Consider the following 8,793-nt stretch of genomic DNA (forward strand, 5'->3'; position numbering starts at 1 on the left):
GACTTTCTCTTACATGACCACACCACAATGATCAAAATCAAGAAAATGAACATTTTAATAATACTATTATATAACCCACAGTCCATTTGATCAATCGTTCCAGTGCTTTCTTTTACGGTTATTCTTTCCCTGGTCAAGATCTAATTAAGGATCATGAATTACATTGAGTTACCATGTCTCTTTAGTCTCCTTTAATCTGGTACAGTTTCTTAGCCTTTCTTTGTCTTTTATGATCTTGACGTTTTATTTTCTTTTAATTAATTAATTTATTTATTTTGAGACAGAGTCTTGCTCTGTTGCCCAGGCTGGAGTGCAGTGGCACCATCTCGGCTCACTGCAACCTCTGCCTCCTGGGTTCCAGCGATTCCCCTGTCTCACCCTCCAAAGTAGCTGGGATTACAGGCACACATCACTACGTCCAGCTAATTTTTGTATTTTTAGTAGAGACGGGGTTTCACCATGTTGTCCAGGCTGGTCTCAAACTCCTGAGCTCAGGCAATCTGCCAGCCTCGGCCTCCCAAAGTGGTGGGATTACAGGCATGAGCCACTGCGCCCGGCGATCTTGACATTATAAAGAGTACAGGCCAGTTATTTTGTAGAATATCCTTCCACTTGTGTTTGATGTTTTCTAATGATTAGATTCAGGTTATGTGTTTTTGGCAGAAATATCACACATGAGATGTTGTGTTCTTCCTAGGATGGCATAACAGGAGGTACATAATGTCTGTTTGTCCTATTACCAGAAATGTTATCTTTGATACTTGGCTAAGCTGCTGCTTTGCGGTTTTCTCTACTCTAAAGTTACTATTTTTGTGAGTTTCTTAAGGGCTAGAGTTTGAATATAATTACATTGTTATGAGGAGAACTCTAGACTAGTGCTGTCCAATAGACGACCTCTCTGCTTTGATGGGATGTTCAATTCAGCGCTGTCCAATATGGTAGCCATTGCCACGTGTGGCTACTGAGCATTTGAAATGAGGCTAGTGTATCTGAGTGTGGTGGTTCATGCCTGTAACCCCAGCACTTTGGGAAGCCAAGGTAGGAGGATCGCTTGAGGCCAGGAGTTCAAGACCAGTCTGGGCAATATAGCAAGACCCTATCTCTACAAAAAAATAATAAAAAATGAACCAAGCATAGTGGCCTGCATCTGTAGTCCCAGCTGCTCAGGAGGCTGAGGTGGGAGGATCACTTCAGCCTGGGAGGTCGAGGTTACAGTGAACTGTGATTGTGCCACTGCACTTCAGCCTAGGCAACACGATGAGATCCTATCTCAAAATAAAATAAAATATAAATGAGGCTAGTGGGACTGAAGAAATGTAAGGGATATAATTTCAATTTGAAAACTTCCAGAGAACATCCTGTATTAGCATTTTCTAAAGAGTATTTTTTTTACCCTGCTCTGAGACAAAAGGGCTCCAGGATCAAATAAGTTAGGGATCATTCTATATAGTATACTTGGGAAACACAGTAGTATTTCCTGCCGTCTTGGCACCTACACATCTTTGTGTTTTCACTTGGCCTAGTGCTAGGTGTAGGTAAAATTGTCAGATAATTGCTCTGTGAGTCTCCAAACAGCTCCTTAATTAGCTTGTGTAAATGACTTGCTCAACAGTGCAGCTAAGTCTGGCAATGGTGGGATTTACACCTAGGCCAGCCACCTAACTCCAAAGACTGTTTCCGGTACAGCAGAAATGGCAATGGAGAAAATGATATTGAAGTTCAGGTTGCCTCATGAGTCTTTGTTTAAGGTTGATACAGGCAAGAGTTATTATTTAGTCTATGAATTCCTTTTCACCAATGCAAAACTAGGAAACATTTCGCATTCACAGAATGTGGTCATTCTGTCTTCCTAAAGGAATTAATATTAATATTAACAGTCCTTGTCAACTTACAGCATAGTTCTCTGAGGATGTGTTTCTTTCTGTTTAAATAAAAGAATTCCTGGAACAGGCTAGTAAGTTAATACTTTACACAAAGTCATCCAGAGCAAATATTCTCATACATATACAGTTGTCATAAGAGGTTCTAAGTGCCTCTCCATACCACACACATATTCAGTCAGTTACTGAAGGCAAGAGAGAACGATTAGAAAGTATGAAGGAAGGAGGCTTGGAGGGGAGAGAAAGGAGAACAATTTGCAAAGACAAAGACATCTTAAGCCAGATTTACATAAGAGCACTAGAGCCAGTTTGAATTAGAGGGGAATAAGCTGTGTAAGTTGCCTCCTTTCTTTTACTTCACCTGCAGTTCCTCTGGGAAGCTCTTTGCTGAGCCACGCTTAGAGAAATGTTATTCCTATAACTGTAACTTGTTTTGGCCGGCTTGCCCCACCAGTTGAGAGCTGCGGTTTGAAGAATTCTGAAGCAAAGGGATTTTATCTGGTTGATGAGTTCAGAATTCAGATCAAATCTTGAAAGTGGGAACAAGACGTTGTTGGTGCCTGATGCTATAATTCTTGAAGGTAATCGAGTTTAAAAGCAGTTTTTTTTGGTGAATGATGTCATCCTCCATAAAAGCAGATTTTAATTAATTTTAAGATACCAGTGGAAGTTGTGACCCCAAAATGCCCCAAAGAGACCTTACAGATGGCTCTTCTCCTGTGCTGTTTGGCATACGTTCAGGAAAACCGCAGGGAAAATTGGCTTTGACGTGCTTGTGCTTTAAGGTATATGCTGCAGTACCTTGTAAAGGTTCATTTTATTGCCAAATATAACATTCAGTTGCCAACTGGAAGTGTAAAAGTTCATATTTTCTTTTTTCTGTTTGGTTTTTCACTTTTAAGACAGTATATTTGCTAAGATTCTGGCGATAGCTTTATGTAACAAGACACAGCATACCACGCTTGCTACTCAACTTGTTTGTGGTAAGTCTCAGCCTCAATATGAAGCTGTGTTTTTTTTTTTAAATCAAAACCCTGCTTTTTATAGGCTCAATATCTTGGTAAGTGTGCCATTAAACACAGTAGTGAACTTAAGACAGCAAGAGAAAGGAGTTAACAAAAGCTAGACATTGCAGCCTAAACAAAGTTCATACAAAAAACAAAGGAACTATCACTGGTTAATGGAATTTTCCTGACGAATTAAAACTTTACAGTATAAAACGTGCATTTTAGAATATTTAGTTTTCAAGTTCAAAAAGTACCAGTGTACCAGTGTCTATTTGAAACGATTTCTCTCCAAAGCCAAAGTGTCATCAAAATTAATTCATATGACGTAGCATATTCTAATGCCAAAAAATATTCAGTATTATTGAAGTGGAGGTAAATCCCAGGGGTTTTGGGACTTTCTCATGCTGCAAAGGGCTGTTTCTCTGGTTCATTCAAAGAAGAGTATGACAGAATCCGATTATGTCCCTAAGCTCAGTAAAGGGCAGGACTCCTGGCACCCAGCTCTGACCTCTCCATAAAGCCTGGTTACTCTTTCCTCAGATACAGGATGTGTGAGGATCAAGGGCATGTAGTTCTGCTAGCTAAAGAGATAGCAAACCACCTCCTCCCTCCATCCTAAAAAGCACCTTTTCCAGGTAAATAAAAGTCTACATGGGGAAAAATTTAAAACATACTTATCTACAGGGTATGGATTTTGAAATATCAATGTAATCCTTACTTCAAAAATGTTAACCACTTTAAAATTTTTAACATCTGGCCATTTCTGATTCCCTCTTAAAGATGTATTCAGGTTGGATTTCTGTTGATTTATCATTGTACATTTCTAGCCAAAAATATTAATTTTATTCCCAAATATCATAACCACTAGTGCTACTGCAATGTATTATCTCCCAGAGTTATCAAGCACTGGAAGAGAAAATAATAGATGCTCAAGCAGCAGGCAACATTTATGGCCCTTGCACACAGCAGCATCTGAATGGCTGCTGAGCAGTCCAGGGATAATTCTTTTTTTTTTTTTTTTGAGATGGAGTCTCACTCTGCTGTCCAGTCTGGAGTGCAGTGGCACCATCTCGGCTCACTGCCTCCCGGGTTCAAGTGATTTTTCTGCCTCAGCCTCCCGAGTAGCTGGGATTACAGGCACAAGCCACCACGCCCAGCTAATTTTTGTATTTTTAGTGGCGACGGGGTTTCACCATGTTAGCCAGGCTGGTCTCAAACTTCTGACCTCAGGTGATCCACCTGCCTTGGCCTCCCAAAGTGCTGGGATTACAGGTGTGAGCCACTGCGCCCCCGGCCAGTCAAAGGATAATTCTAAAAACAAGAAAATTCATGCATTATAGTAAATATGTTGTAATTTTCACAGTTGAAATTTCCTTAGATGTTGTACTTTCTCTATAAGGGAATCCTGGATTTTCTTAATGTTATGATGAGTCAGGACTTGAACTAGCAGCCGTCTTTCTCTTCTTACTGTGCTTCTTATGCTCCTTTTTCCTTGTTTGTGTTGTTTTTTCTTATTCTTCACTGCTTTTCTTCTTTTTTGCTCGTATCTCCTCAATATACTCTGATCCTGACAAGGACTCATGTGATAAAGATTTATCTTCAGAATATGGGTTTCTTTTTGCTGAGTCCTTTCATAGCCTTTTTCTTTCTCAGTTGGGTCCTTCTTTTTCTTTAAAAAGAAGTCTTTTATCCTTATTGTCTTTCTATCCTTACTGTCTGATTCAGTTTCTGACATGGAGCTTTCAGAAGATTTATGTGAATGGTTCTTTTTCTTTCTCCCTTTTCCTTGTTTCTTATCCTCATCCTCAGAATCAGAAGAACTGCTGGAAGAATCAGAGCATGATGAAGACGATGAATACCTACCAGATTTCTTCTTCTTTTTCTTTTCTTTCTCTTTTTTTTGGATAAGCTCTCACTTCCACTTAATTTCTTCCTGTGTTTTTCTAGTTTTTTCTTCAAATATACCCAAAGCCTTGACGCCTTTTTCTTTTCTAGTTGCTCTTGCACTTCTTCCCAGATAGGCCTTGGATGACTGAGATAATCCTGGATTGCTGGCCCTTAAGACTGGATTGGACCCCTTGATCTGGCCATTGCTGTTGGATTCACGTAGGCTACCCGATGGTCCTGCTTCCCCTTGGTGCCTCAGTGAGCATACAGTCACTCATCAAGGGACACAGTCACCCACCAAGGGAAACCTGGCTGGGGAGGCAGCTGAAGTGGGCCTGCCGCAGGTCCTTCTGCACTAAAAGTTCATATTTTCATGAGAATGTTACCAATGTGGTTAGCAGGCTTGTTTCATTTTTTCCTACATTATTCAGTGCCTACTTGGTTTACCACTAGAGGGCATTGTTGGCAGTGATATCAAGAGAAAGCATACTAGAGCATTTTGCTAAACAATTTTGTGCGATCTTTTTCAATTTTCATTTCAGCCAGTAAATAAAAACATACATTTAAAAGCCACTTCATTTATTATTTTATTTTTATATTTTATGCATCCCAAATACTGAGCTTCTAGGCTTTTTGTGTGTGTTAATTTAATAAAAGAGAAAACATTGTAAACTTTGGTTCCAGTTTTCTAAAAAAATGCTAAATCTAGAATCTGTCAGTTTTCCCCCTGCAATGTAATACATTCGCACACATCCTCTCTTGGAATGTTATCGAGCACTTGGAGACTCATTATTTTTTATTTCCCAAAAGAGTGAAACTATTCTATTTTCCATATCATGCCTTTCCTGATATTTGTCAGAGGATCTCAAACTGGCAAGAGACCTTCAGTTTATGTAGTTCAACTATTTATAATAGACAGATTTTCTTCTACACAGTGATGAAGGGCTGTCTAAACTTCAAAATGATAAGAGAAGCATTTTCCATTTTGGGACAACTGTATTATTTATTGGAAAGTTCACCAGGTGAAGGCAGAAGTTTGCCTCTTTGAAATTGATTGTATTAGATAAGATCTTTTAGTTGCAGATAATAGGAACCAAATCAAGCTTGCTTATGAAAGAGAGGGGTAGATTAATTGTTAGAAAACAGAGGTGTCTGGGGCCTTTTGGGGGGTGGGGGGCAAGGGGAGGGAGAGCATTAGGACAACTACCTAATGCATGTGGGGCTTAAAACCTAGATGACAGGTTGATGGGTATAGCAAACCACCATGGCACATTATGCCTATGTAACAAACCTGCACGTTCTGCACATGTATCCCAGAACTTAAAGAAAGAAAAAAAAGAAAGAAAAAGAAAACGGAGGTGTCTCGTGGGCTGTGGCTACCTGGACATCTGAGATCTGTGGGTACTCAGTCTCACTCAGTCTCTCTCAGTCTGTTGTTTCTGCTTCCCTCTATGTAATTGCTTCATTCACTTCTCTCTGCACATCAGGATTTCCCACTTCTTGCATCCCCATGGTGAAATATGGCATTTGAATGATAAAAATGACAAAGAACTTTTGTTACCTAGCTGGAGTAGGCTGTTCCAGCATTCTATGAAGCTGGCCACCTCGGGATGGTGCAGTATGTGATCTGTCTTTCCCAGGGTCACGGGCCCACTTTCACACTGCCTTCACGGTGAAGTAGGTCTCCTGGTTGGATGCTTTGTTGTGTGGGTTTCCAGGTCTGTGGATGAGGTACTTCATAAGCCCTTGGTAAAGTTGCCCGCTAAGGGCAGGCAGGAAAGGAAAACACGTGCCTAGGACAGGTACCTGTCCCTGTGAGGATGAATGGCTGTCTGGTCTTTCCAGGATGGAAGGGTTCCATGTGGTCAACTTGCTACTAAGTGGCTGGTTGATTCCCTCAAGGAATATGCCATATTGAAGATTCAATGTTTATCTCTGTTGGATGTTCAGAGGTAATAGTAGGTAGACAGGCATTGGTAAGTGAGGTTCATGCTGTCAGGCTCACACATAGCCTCCATTTCTGCCACCATGTCCACCCTGTTCATATGTCCATCGTGCCTGCTCCGGTTAACCAATAACAGAGACTAGCTAATGTCAAAAGGCTGAGTCATTTCATTTTACTTGGTTGTTCAGGGCTTTTTCCATGGTAGATACTTTCTGTGGGTATCCACATGTAAGACACAAGTCTTGACACTTTATACGTTTACTCATTTGTCTACCTACATGCCTTTTCCTTAGACTCCTTGTCTCTGATCTTCCAGTCCTTTTCTTTCCAGTTCCCTGCCTGCACAACTAGGCCATTGGCCATTTCCTCGGAATTTATATATATTTTTGCCTTGGGTCATTTCTCCTTCGATCCAAAGTGGATGACCAGTTATACTGCTCATAGGTCTACTAGTGGGAAGATTTCTTCTTTACTCTCATTCCCTGAATGTGGTTGTAATGAAGCCACTTTCTATTTTTTGGTATTCATCCACATACTGAGCCAATCCATCCATAAACCAAGCTTTGGCTTCTTTCTTTCTTTCATCTGGTCATACAGGACCCCTCTGGCCCACACTCCCTCATTCCTGCCCAAATATGTTCATAAGTGCAAGGGTTGGGGGCACTGATTGGTACAGCTGTGCTTGGTGATATGGGGTCTTGGTTCCCTAGTCATGAAACTTACTCATGCCTTCCAGCCCTGTTCAGGTTTAATCCCACATATATCAGCACTCCCTTACAATGGACTGCTACAAGCAGGACTGGAAGGCATGAGTAAGCATCATGTGGTTTTATGGTTTAGTGGATCCTACAGAATTCAGTGCATAAGCATTTCCAGATGGTCACTTGGTCTCTCATGGTCAATTGTTCCATCACTTCTGGACCCAAACACACCAAAAATAAGAGCTGTTTTTAAGGGCACATACTTTGCTGTTGATGGCATGGTTTTACTCCACAATCTCAGGGATCTGAGTTGTGATTCTTTCACTTGAGCTTGCCAAACACTCTTTACTACATGTTTTCCCACCACATGACACCTCTTAGCATGGGGTCTGTTGAATTATATAGACCAAGTGACAGGGCTGATTGCACAGTGGCCTGGTCCTGCTTTGATACCTTTTTCTGCTCAAGGCCTCACTCAAAGCTGGAAGCTTCCCATGTCACCTGATATGTGGGCTGTAGAAATATTACCACGCATGAAATGTGTTACCACCAGAGCTTAAGGAAGCTGACAAGTGGTGTCCCTTCCTTCTTTGTGGTAGGAGATGGAGATGCAAGATACAGCAATTTGTCTTTAGTTTGGAAGAGCTAACCCTACACACCACTCACCTACTGGACTCCCCAAAACTTCACTGAAGTAGCTAGTCATGAATCTTCACAGGTTTTATCTCCCATCTCTTGGAAGACATGTTGGTGATAATAAAATATATAGATTTGACCCTTGTCCCTGGTTTCTGACAGATCTTCTAAAATTCTTGGAATTTCCTGAGTGATAGGGATAATAGAATCATCTTTTGGTATTTGTAACAAATATCTTTCAAACATACCTGAGTTTATGCTAGCAAAGTGACTCTTGGTAGGCTCCTGAATAGCTTCAGGAGGGGAGCTAGTTGCCAGAGGAGTCAACCATTGTAGTTAGTAGGTTGAAATTTTCAGCTTCACCTCTGAACTTCCAGGGAGGAGAAAGACACTAGAGATGGAGTTTAATCACCAATGACCAATGGTTTAATCAATCATGCCTACATAATTGAACCTCCATAATAACCCCTAAATGATGGGATTCAGAGAGCTTCCGGGTTGATGAACACATCGAGGTGCTGGGATAGTGGTCCTCCCAGAGAGGGCATGGAAGCTCTACATTCCTTCTCTCATACCTTGCCCTTTACATCTCTTCCATTTGGCTGTTGCTAAATTGTATCCTTAATAGTAAAGCAGTAAGTAAACTGGTTTCCTAAGTTCTCTGAGGCCTTGTAGCAAATTATCAAACCTGAGGTGGGGATTGTGGGAGCCCCATTTTGTAGCCACGTCAGACAGAA

The 8,793-nt window shown here is 41.0% G+C and overlaps 1 pseudogene; it reads right to left on the reverse strand.

Annotated features, from left to right (window-relative positions):
* Window positions 1-4,308: 4,308 nt before the first annotated feature.
* Window positions 4,309-7,082, reverse strand: LOC126931573 (protein FAM133B-like; annotated as a pseudogene).
* Window positions 7,083-8,793: the final 1,711 nt, after the last annotated feature.

Source organism: Macaca thibetana, chromosome 11 (assembly GCF_024542745.1).
Source record: "Macaca thibetana thibetana isolate TM-01 chromosome 11, ASM2454274v1, whole genome shotgun sequence".
NCBI classification, from domain to species: Eukaryota; Metazoa; Chordata; class Mammalia; order Primates; family Cercopithecidae; genus Macaca; species Macaca thibetana.